Genomic DNA, 12,242 nt, shown 5'->3' on the forward strand with positions numbered 1-12,242 from the left:
AAATTATTTCACGCACTAAAAATGAACCCATAAATCCATGTTTGGGAAATTCCACTAGTACAACCCCCTAATAATAGCTTGGTGGAATTTTATAGGAAAGGGACTTCTAACTGATCCCGACATGCTTTAACTGTGGTGGATTTGCATGCAACAAGCTTGTTGAAGATGCAAGTGGCCTAATGATCCAAAAATTAGGGGGAGTACAAAAAATTAAATTCTCAAGGGGTTGGATGTTTACCAGAGCCAAACAACCCACTTTTTCCCTATCCTTTAAAATCACAGATACTTTTTGGAATTATCTCTCTCAGCATTTGTGCATTTCCATTTGGGATGTTCGAATTTTTTTTTTTTCATGTCCAAACATGTACTCTACCATTTTTCCTCGTAAACAAAAAAGATATAAGAACGCAAGAAAACGAACATTTAAGAGTTCATGTGTGCAAAAAAAATTTGAAAACTATACATTACATAGAAAATTATTTCACGCACTAAAAATGAAGCCCAAAATCCATGTTTGGGAAATTCCACTAATACAACCCCGTAATAATAGCTTGGTGGAATTTTATAGGAAAGGGACTTCTAACTGATCCCGACATGCTTTAACTGTGGTGGATATGCATGCCACAAGCTTGTTGAAGATGCAAGTGGCCTAATGATCCAAAAATTAGGGGGAGTACAAAAAATTAAATTCTCAAGTGGTTGGATGTTTACCAGAGCCAAACAACCCACTTTTTCCCTATCCTTTAAAATCACAGATACTTTTTGGAATTATCTCTCTCAGCATTTGTGCATTTCCATTTGGGATGTTCAAATTTTTTTTTATTCAGGTCCAAACATGTACTCTCCCATTTTTCCTCGTAAACAAAAAAGATATAAGAACGCAAGAAAACGAACATTTAAGAGTTCATGTGTGCAAAAAAAATTTGAAAACTATACATTATATAGAAAATTATTTCACGCACTAAAAATGAAGCCCAAAATCCATGTTTGGGAATTTCCACTACTACAACCCCCTAATAATAGCTTGGTGGAATTTTATAGGAAGGAAAGGGACTTCTAACTGATCCCAACATGCTTTAAGTGTGGTGGATGTGCAAGCCACAAGCATGTTGAGGTTGCAAGTGGCCAAATTATCCAAAAACTAGGGGGAGAAGAAAAAATTAAATTCTCAAGTGGTTTGATGTTCACCAGAGCCAAACAACCCACTTTTTGCCTATCCTTAAAAATCACAGATACTTTTTGGAATTATCACTGTCAGCATTTGTGCATTTCCATTTGGGATGTTAAATTTTTTCTTTTCAGGTCCAAACTTGTTGTCTCCCATTTTTCCTCGTAAACAAAAAAGATATACGATCGCAACAAAACAAAAATTTTAGAGTTCATGCGTGCAAAAAAATTTGAAAACTATATAATAAATCAAAAAATATTTCACGCACTAAAACTGAACCCCAAAATGCATGTTTGGGAAATTCCACTAGTACAACCCCCTAATAATAGTTTGGTGGAATTTTATAGGAAATGGACTTCTAACTGATCCCAACATGCTTTAACTGTGGTGGATGTGCATGCCACAAGCATGTTGAGGATGCAAGTGGCCTAATGATCCAAAAATTAGGGGGAGTAGAAAACATTAAATTCACAAGTGGTTGGATGTTTACCAGAGCCAATTAAAACCCACTTTTTGCGTATCCTTAAAAATCCTAGATACTTTTTGGAATTATCTCTCTCAGCATTTGTGCATTTCCGTTTGGGATGTTCAAATTTTTTTTTTCAGGTCCAAACTTGTACTCTCCCCATTTTCCTCGTAAACAAAAAAGATATAAGATCACAGCAAAACGTAAATTTTAGAGTTCAGGTGTGCCAAAAAAAATTTAAAACTATATAATAAATAGAAAATTATTTCACGCACTAAAAATGAACCCCAAAATCCATGTTTGGGAAATTCCACTCGTACAACCCCCTAATAATAGCTTGGTGGAATTTTATAGGAATGGGACTTCTAACTGATCCCAACATGCATTAACTGTGGTGGATGTGCATGCCACAAGCATGTTGAGGATGCAAGTGGCCTAATGATCCCAAAACTAGGGGGAGTAGAAAAAATTAAATTCTCAAGTGGTTGGATGTTTACGAGAGCCAAACAACCCACTTTTTGCCTATCCTTAAAAATCACAGATACTTTTTGAAATGATCTCTCTCAGCATTTGTGCATTTCCATTTGGGATGTTCAAATTTTTTTTTATTCAGGTCTAAACTTGTACTCACCCATTTTTCCTCGTAAACAAAAAAGATATAAGATCGCAAGAAAACGAACATTTTAGAGTTCATGTGTGCAAAAAAAATTTGAAAATTATACATTATATAGAAAATTATTTCACGCACTAAAAATGATGCCCAAAATCCAGTTTTGGGAAATTCCTCTACTACAACCCCCTAATAATAGTTTGGTGGAATTTTATAGGAAGGAAAGGGACTTCTAACTGATCCCAACATGCTTTAAGGTTGGTGGATGTGCAAGCCACAAGCATGTTCAGGATGAAAGTGGCCTAATTATCCAAAAATTAGGGGGAGAAGAAAAAATTAAATTTTCAAGTGGTTTGATGTTCACCAAAGCCAAACAACCCACTTTTTGCCTATCCTTAAAAGTCACAGATACTTTTTTGAATTATCTCTCTCAGCATTTGTGCATTTCCATTTGGGATGTTCAAATTTTTTTTTTCAGGTCCAAACTGGTACTCTCCCATTTTTCCTCGTAAACAAAAAAGATATAAGATCGTAACAAAACGAAAATTTTAGAGTTCATGTGTGCAAAAAATTTTTGAAAACTATATAATAAATAGAAAATTATTTCACGCACTAAAAATGCACCCCAAAATCCATGTTTGGGAAATTCCACTAGTACAACCCCCTAATAATAGCTTGGTGGAATTTTATAGGTAGGAAAGGGACTTCTAACTGATCCCAACATGCTTTAAGTGTGGAGGATGTGCAAGCCACAACCATGTTGAGGGGCAGAGTGGCCTAATTATCCAAAAATTAGGGGAGAAGAAAAAATTAAATTCTCAAGTGGTTTGATGTTCACTATAGTCAAACAACCCCCTTTTTGCCTATACTTAAAAATCACAGATACTTTTTGGAATTATCACTCTCAGCATTTGTGCATTTCCATTTGGTTTGTTCAAAATTTTTTTTTCAGGTCCAAACTTGTACTCTCCCATTTTTCCTTGTACACAAAAAAGATATACGAGCGCAATAAAACGAAAATTTCAGAGTTCATGTGTGCAAAAAAAATTTGAAAACTATATAATAAATAGAAAATTATTTCACGCACTAAAAATGAACCCCAAAATCCATGTTTGGGAAATTCCCCTAGTACAACCCCCTAATAAGAGCTTTGTGGAATTTTATAGGAAAGGGACTATTAACTGATCCCAACATGCTTTAACAGTGGTGGATGTGCATGCCACAAGCATGTTGAGGATGCAAGTGGCCTAATGATAAAAACATTAGGGGGAGTAGAAAAAATTAATTTCTCAAGTGGTTGGATGTTTACCAGAGCCAATTAAAACCCAGTTTTTGCCTATCCTTAAAAATCACAGATACTTTTTGGAATTATCTCTCTCAGCATTTGTGCATTTCCATTTGGGATGTTCAAATTTTTTTTTTCAAGTCCATACTTGTACTCTTCCCATTTTCCTCGGAAACAAAAAATATATAAGATCGCAACAACACAAAAATTTTAGAGTTCATGCATGCAAAAAAAATTTGAAAACTATATAATAAATAGAAAATTATTTCACGCACTAAAAATGAACCCCAAAATCCATGTTTGGGAAATTCCCCTAGTACAACCCCCTAATAAGAGCTTTGTGGAATTTTATAGGAAAGGGACTATTAACTGATCCCAACATGCTTTAACAGTGGTGGATGTGCATGCCACAAGCATGTTGAGGATGCAAGTGGCCTAATGATAAAAACATTAGGGGGAGTAGAAAAAATTAATTTCTCAAGTGGTTGGATGTTTACCAGAGCCAATTAAAACCCAGTTTTTGCCTATCCTTAAAATTCACAGATACTTTTTGGAATTATCTCTCTCAGCATTTGTGCATTTCCATTTGGGATGTTCAAATTTTTTTTTTCAAGACCATACTTGTACTCTTCCCTTTTTCCTCGGAAACAAAAAATATATAAGATCGCAACAACACAAATATTTTAGAGTTCATGCGGGCAAAAAAAATTTGAAAACTATATAATAAATCAAAAATTATTTCACGCACTAAAAATAAACCCCAAAATCCTTGTTTGGGAAATTCCACTAGTACAACCCCCTAATAATAGCTTGGTGGAATGTTATAGGAAAGGGACTTCTAACTGATCCCAACATGCTTTAACTGTGGTGGATGAGCATGCCACAAGCATGTTCTGGATGCAAGTGGCCTAATGATCCAAAAATTAGGGGGAGTAGTAAAAATTAAATTCTCAAGTGGTTTGATGTTTACCAGGGCCAAACAACCCACTTTTTGCCTATCCTTAAAAATCACATATACTTTTTGAAATTTTCACTCTCAGCATTTGTGCATTTCCATTTGGGATGTTAAAATTTTTTTTTTCAGGTCCAAACTTGTACTCTCCCATTTTTCCTCGTAAACAAAAAAGATATAAGATCGCAACAAAACGAAAATTTTAGAGTTCATATGTGCAAAAAATTTTTAAAAACTATATAATAAATAGAAAATTATTTCACGCACTAAAAATGAACCCCAAAATCCATGTTTGGGAAATTCCACTTGTACAACCCCCTAATAATAGCTTGGTGGAATTTTATAGGTAGGAAAGGGACTTCTAACTGATCCCAACATGCTTTAAGTGTGGTGGATGTGCAAGCCACAAGCATGTTGAGGGTGAGAGTGGCCTAATTATCCAAAAATTAGGGCGAGAAGAAAAAATTAAATTCTCAAGTGGTTTGATGTTCACCAGAGTCAAACAACCCCCTTTTTGCCTATACTTAAAAATCACATATACTTTTTGGAATTATCACTCTCAGCATTTGTGCATTTCCATTTGGGATGTTCAAATTTTTTTTTTTCAGGTCCAAACTTGTACTCTCCCATTTTTCCACGTAAACATAAAAGATATACGAGCGCAACAAAACGAAAATTTTAGAGTTCATGTGTGCAAAAAAAATTTGAAAACTATATAATAAATAGAAAATTATTTCACGCACTAAAAATGAACCCCAAAATCCATGTTTGGGAAATTCCCCTAGTACAACCCCCTAATAAGAGCTTGGTGGAATTTTATAGGAAAGGGACTTCTAACTGATCCCAACATGGTTTAAATGTGGTGGATGTGCATGCCACAAGCTTGTTGAGGATGCAAGTGGCCAAATGATCCAAAAATTAGGGGGAGTAGAAAAAATTAAATTCTCCAGTGGTTGGATGTTTACCAGAGCCAAACAACCCACTTGTTGCCAATCCTTAAAAATCACATATATTTTTTTGAATTATCTCTCTCAGCATTTGTGCATTTCCATTTGGGATGTTAAATTTTTTTTTTCAGGTCCAAACTTGTACTCACTCATTTTTCCTCGTAAACAAAAAAGATATAGGATCTCAACAAAATACAAATTTTTGAGTTCATGCGTGCAAAAAAAATTTGAAATCTATATAATAAATCAAAAATTATTTCACGGACTAAAAATGAAGCCCAAAATCCATGTTTGGGAAATTCCACTAGTACAACCCCCTAATAATAGCTTGGTGGAATTTTATAGGAAAGGGACTTTTAACTGATCCCAACATGCTTTAACAGTGGTGGATGTGCATGCCACAAGCACGTTGAGGATGCAAGCGGCCTAATGATAAAAAAATTAGGGGGAGTAGAAAAAATTAAATTCTCAAGTGGTTGGATGTTTACCAGAGCCAATTAAAACCCACTTTTTGCCTATCCTTAAAAATCACAGATACTTTTTGGAATTATCTCTCTCAGCATTTGTGCATTTCCATTTGGGATGTTCAAATTTTTTTTTTTCAGGTCCATACTTGTACTCTCCCCATTTTCCTCTTAAACAAAAAAGATATAAGATCGCAACAAAACAAAAATTTTAGAGTTCATGCGTGCAAAAAAAATTTGAAAACAATATAATAAATCGAAAATTATTTCACGCACTAAAAATGAACCCCAAAATCCATGTTTGGGAAATTCCACTAGTACAACCCTCTAATAATAGCTTGGTGGAATTTTATAGGAAAGGGACTTCTAACTAATGCCAACATGCTTTAACTGTGGTGGATGTGCATGCCACAAGCATGTTGAGGATGCAAGTGGCCTAATGATCCAAAAATTAGGGGGAGTAGAAAAAATTAAATTCTCAAGTGGTTTGATGTTTACCAGTGCCAAACAACCCTCTTTTTGCCGATCCTAAAAAATCACAGATATTTTTTGGAATTATCTCTCTCACCATTTGTGCATTTCTATTTGGGATGTTAAATTTTTTTTTCAGGTCCAAACCTGTACTCTCTCATTTTTCCTCGTAAACAAAAAAGATATAAGATCGCAAAAAAACTAAAATTTTAGAGTTCCCGCGTGCAAAAAAAATTGAAAACTATAAAATATATCAAAAATTATTTCACGCACTAAAAATGAACCCATAAATCCATGTTTTCGAAATTCCACTAGTACAACCCCCTAATAATAGCTTGGTGGAATTTTATAGGAAAGGGACTTCTAACTGATCCCGACATGCTTTAACTGTGGTGGACGTGCATGGCACAAGCATGTTGAAGATGCAAGTGGCCTAATGATCCAAAAATTAGGGGGAGTAGAAAAAATTAAATTCTCAATTGGTTTGATGTTTACCAGAGCCAATTAAAACCCACTTTTTCCCTATCCTTTAAAATCACAGATACTTTTTGGAATTATCTCTCTCAGCATTTGCGCATTTCCATTTGGGATGTTCAAATTTATTTTCTTCAGGTCCAAACTTGTACTCTCCCAATTTTCCTCACAAACAAAAAAGATATAAGATTGCAGCAAAACGAAAATTTTAGAGTTCATGTGTGCAAAAAAAAATGGAAAACTATATAATAAATAGAAAATTATTTCACGCACTAAAAAACGACCCCAAAATCCATGTTTGGGAAATTCCATTAGTACAACCCCCTAATAATAGCTTGGTGGAATTTTATCGGAATGGGACTTCTAACTGATCCCAACATGCATTAAGTGTGGTGGATGTGCATGCCACAAGCATGTTGAGGATGCAAGTGGCCTAATGATCCAAAAATTAGGGGGAGTAGAAAAAATTAAATTCTCAAGTGGTTGGATGTTTGCCAGAGCCAAACAAACCATTTTTGCCTATCCTTAAAAATCACAGATACTTTTTGGAATTATCGCTCTCAGCATTTGTGCATTTCCATTTGGGATGTTCAAAATTTTTTTTATTCTGGTCCAAACATGTACTCTCCCATTTTTCCTTGTAAACAAAAAAGATATAAGAACGCAACAAAACGAACATTTTAGAGTTCATGTGTGCAAAAAAAAATTGAAAACTATACATTATATAGAAAATTATTTCACGCACTAAAAATGAACCCCAAAATCCATGTTTGGGAAATTCCACTACTACAACCCCCTAATAATAGCTTGGTGAAATTTTATAGGAAGGAAAGGGACATCTAACTGATCCCAACATGCTTTAAGTGTGGTGGATGTGCAAGCCACAAGCATGTTGAGGATGCAAGTGGCCTAATTATCCAAAAATTAGGGGGAGAAGAAAAAATTAAATTCTCAAGTGGTTTGATATTCACCAGAGCCAAACAACCCACGTTTTGCCTATCCTAAAAAATCACAGATACTTTTTGGAATTATCACTGTAAGCATTTGTGCATTTCCATTTGGGATGTTAAATATTTTCTTTTCAGGTCCAAACTTATTCTCTCCCATTTTTCCTCGTAAACAAAAAAGATATACGATCGCAACAAAACAAAAATTTTAGAGTTTATGTGTGGAAAAACAATTTGAAAACTATATAATAAATATAAAATTATTTCACGCACTAAAAATGAACCCCAAAAGCCATGTTTGGGAAATTCCACTAGTACAACCCCCTAATAATAGCTTGGTGAAATTTTATAGGAAAGGGACTTCTAACTGAGCCCAACATGCTTTAACTGTGGTGGATGTGCATGCCACAAGCATGTTGAGGATGCAAGTGGCCTAATGATCCAAAAATTAGGGGGACTAGAAAAAATTAAATTCTCAAGTGGTTGGATGTTTACCAGAGCCAATTAAAACCCACTTTTTGCCTATCCTTAAAAATCACAGATAATTTTTGGAATTATCTCTCTCGGCATTTGTGCATTTCCATTTGGAATGTTGAAATTTTTTTTTTCTGGTCCAAACTTGTACTCTCCCCATTTTCCTCGTAAACAAAAAAGATATAAGATCGCAGCAAAACGAAAATTTTAGAGTTCATGTGTGCGAAAAAAAATTGAAAACTATATAATAAATAGAAAATTATTTCACGGACTAAAAAGGAACCCCAAAATCCATGTTTGGGAAATTCCACTAGTACAACCCCCTAATAATAGCTTGGTGGAATTTTATAGGACAGGGACTTCTAACTGATCTCAACATGCTTTTTAAGTGTGGTGGATGTGCATGCCACATGCATGTTGAGGATGCAAGTGGCCTAATAATAGCTTGGTGGAATTTTATAGGAAGGAAAGGAACTTCTAACTGATCCCAACATGCTTTAAGTGTGGTGGATGTGCATGCCACAAACAGGTTGAGGATGCAAGTGGCCTAATGATCAAAAAATGAGGGGGAGTAGAAAAAATTAAATTCTCAAGTGGTTGGATATTTACCAGAGCCAAACAACCCATTTTTTGCCTATCGTTGCAAATAACAGATAGTTTTTGGAATTATCTCTCTCAGCATTTGTGTATTTCCATTTGGGATGTTCAAATTTTTTTTTTCAGGTCCAAACTTGTACTCTCCCATTTTTCCTCGAAAACAAAAAAGTTATATGATCGCAACAAAATGAAAATTTTAGAGTTCATGTGTGCAAAAAAAATTTGAAAACTATATAATAAATAGAAAATTATTTCACACACTAAAAATGAACCCCAAAATCCATGTTTGGCAAATTCCACTAGTACAACCCCCTAATAATAGTTTGGTGGAATTTTATAGGTAGGAAAGGGACTTCTAACTGATCCCAACATGCATTAAGTGTGGTGGATGTACAAGCCACAAGCTTGTTGAGGATGCAAGTGGCCTAATTATCCAAAAATTAGGGGGAGAAGAAGAAATTAAATTCTCAAGTGGTTTGATGTTCACCAGAGTCAAACAACCCCCTTTTTGCCTATACTTAAAAACCACAGATACTTTTTGGAATTATCACTGTCAGCATTTATGAATTTCCATTTGGGATGTTAAAATTTTTTCTTTCAGGTCCAAACGTGTACTCTCCCATTTTTCCTCGGAAACAAAACAGATATACGATCGCAACAAAACGAAAATTTTAGAGTTCATATGTGCAAAAAAAATTTGAAAACTATATAATAAATAGAAAATTATTTCACGCACTAAAAATGAACCCCAAAATCCATGTTTGGGAAATTCCACTTGTACAACCCCCTAATAATAGCTTGGTGGAAATTTATAGGTAGGAAAGGGACTTCTAACTGATCCCAACATGCTTTAAGTGTGGTGGATGTGCAAGCCACAAGCATGTTGAGGGTGAGAGTGGCCTAATTATCCAAAAATTAGGGCGAGAAGAAAAAATTAAATTCTCAAGTGGTTTGATGTTCACCAGAGTCAAACAACCCCCTTTTTGCCTATACTTAAAAATCACATATACTTTTTGGAATTATCACTCTCAGCATTTGTGCATTTCCATTTGGGATGTTCAAATTTTTTTTTTCAGGTCCAAACTTGTACTCTCCCATTTTTCCTCGTAAACATAAAAGATATACGAGCGCAACAAAACGAAAATTTTAGAGTTCATGTGTGCAAAAAAAATTTGAAAACTATATAATAAATAGAAAATTATTTCACGCACTAAAAATGAACCCCAAAATGCATGTTTGGGAAATTCCCCTAGTACAACCCCCTAATAAGAGCTTGGTGGAATTTTATAGGAAAGGGACTTCTAACTGATCCCAACATGGTTTAAATGTGGTGGATGTGCATGCCACAAGCTTGTTGAGGATGAAAGTGGCCTAATGATCCAAAAATTAGGGGGAGTAGAAAAAATTAAATTCTCCAGTGGTTGGATGTTTACCAGAGCCAAACAACCCACTTGTTGCCAATCCTTAAAAATCACATATATTTTTTTGAATTATCTCACTCAGCATTTGTGCATTTCCATTTGGGATGTTAAATTTTTTTTTTCAGGTCCAAACTTGTACTCACTCATTTTTCCTCGTAAACAAAAAAGATATAGGATCTCAACAAAATACAAATTTTTGAGTTCATGCGTGCAAAAAAAATTTGAAATCTATATAATAAATCAAAAATTATTTCACGGACTAAAAATGAAGCCCAAAATCCATGTTTGGAAAATTCCACTAGTACAACCCCCTAATAATAGCTTGGTGGAATTTTATAGGAAAGGGACTTTTAACTGATCCCAACATGCTTTAACAGTGGTGGATGTGCATGCCACAAGCATGTTGAAGATGCAAGCGGCCTAATGATAAAAAATTAGGGGGAGTAGAAAAAATTAAATTCTCAAGTGGTTGGATGTTTACCAGAGCCAATTAAAACCCACTTTTTGCCAATCCTTAAAAATCACAGATACTTTTTGGAATTATCTCTCTCAGCATTTGTGCATTTCCATTTGGGATGTTCAAATTTTTTTTTTCCAGGTCCATACTTGTACTCTCCCCATTTTCCACTTAAACAAAAAAGATATAAGATCGCAACAAAACAAAAATTTTAGAGTTCATGCGAGCAAAAAAAAATTGAAAACTATATAATAAATCGAAAATTATTTCACGCACTAAAAATGAACCCCAAAATCCATGTTTGGGAAATTCCACTAGTACAACCCCCTAATAATAGCTTGGTGGAATTTTATAGGAAAGGGACTTCTAACTGATGCCAACATGCTTTAACTGTGGTGGATGTGCATGCCACAAGCATGTTGAGGATGCAAGTGGCCAAATGATCCAAAAATTAGGGGGAGTAGAAAAAATTAAATTCTCAAGTGGTTTGATGTTTACCAGTGCCAAACAACCCTCTTTTTGCCTATCCTAAAAAATCACAGATATTTTTTGGAATTATCTCTCTCACCATTTGTGCATTTCTATGTGGGATGTTAAATTTTTTTTTTCAGGTCCAAACCTGTACTCTCTCATTTTTCCTCGTAAACAAAAAAGAAATTAGATCGCAAAAAAACTAAAATTTTAGAGTTCCCGCGTGCAAAAAAAATTGAAAACTATAAAATAAATCAAAAATTATTTCACGCACTAAAAATGAACCCATAAATCCATGTTTTCGAAATTCCACTAGTACAACCCCCTAATAATAGCTTGGTGGAATTTTATAGGAAAGGGACTTCTAACTGATCCCGACATGCTTTAACTGTGGTGGACGTGCATGGCACAAGCATGTTGAAGATGCAAGTGGCCTATTGATCCAAAAATTAGGGGGAGTAGAAAAAATTAAATTCTCAATTGGTTTGATGTTTACCAGAGCCAATTAAAACCCACTTTTTCCCTATCCTTTAAAATCACAGATACCTTTTGGAATTATCTCTCTCAGCATTTGCGCATTTCCAATTGGGATGTTCAAATTTATTTTCTTCAGGTCCAAACTTGTACTCTCCCAATTTTCCTCATAAACAAAAAAGATATAAGATTGTAGCAAAACGAAAATTTTAGAGTTCATGTGTGCAAAAAAAAATGGAAAACTATATAATAAATAGAAAATTATTTCATGCACTAAAAAACAACCCCAAAATCCATGTTTGGGAAATTCCACTAGTACAAAACCCTAATAATAGCTTGGTGGAATTTTATCGGAATGGGACTTCTAACTGATCCCAACATGCATTAAGTGTGGTGGATGTGCATGCCACAAGCATGTTGAGGATGCAAGTGGCCTAATGATCCAAAAATTAGGGGGAGTAGAAAAAATTAAATTCTCAAGTGGTTGGATGTTTGCCAGAGCCAAACAAACCACTTTTTGCCTATCCTTAAAAATCACAGATACTTTTTGGAATTATCGCTCTT

Source organism: Aristolochia californica, unplaced genomic scaffold (assembly GCF_029961685.1).
Source record: "Aristolochia californica isolate CCGP_79_NKW_82.1479 unplaced genomic scaffold, dmAriCali1.0.hap1 SCAF_13, whole genome shotgun sequence".
Lineage (NCBI taxonomy): Eukaryota > Viridiplantae > Streptophyta > Magnoliopsida > Piperales > Aristolochiaceae > Aristolochia > Aristolochia californica.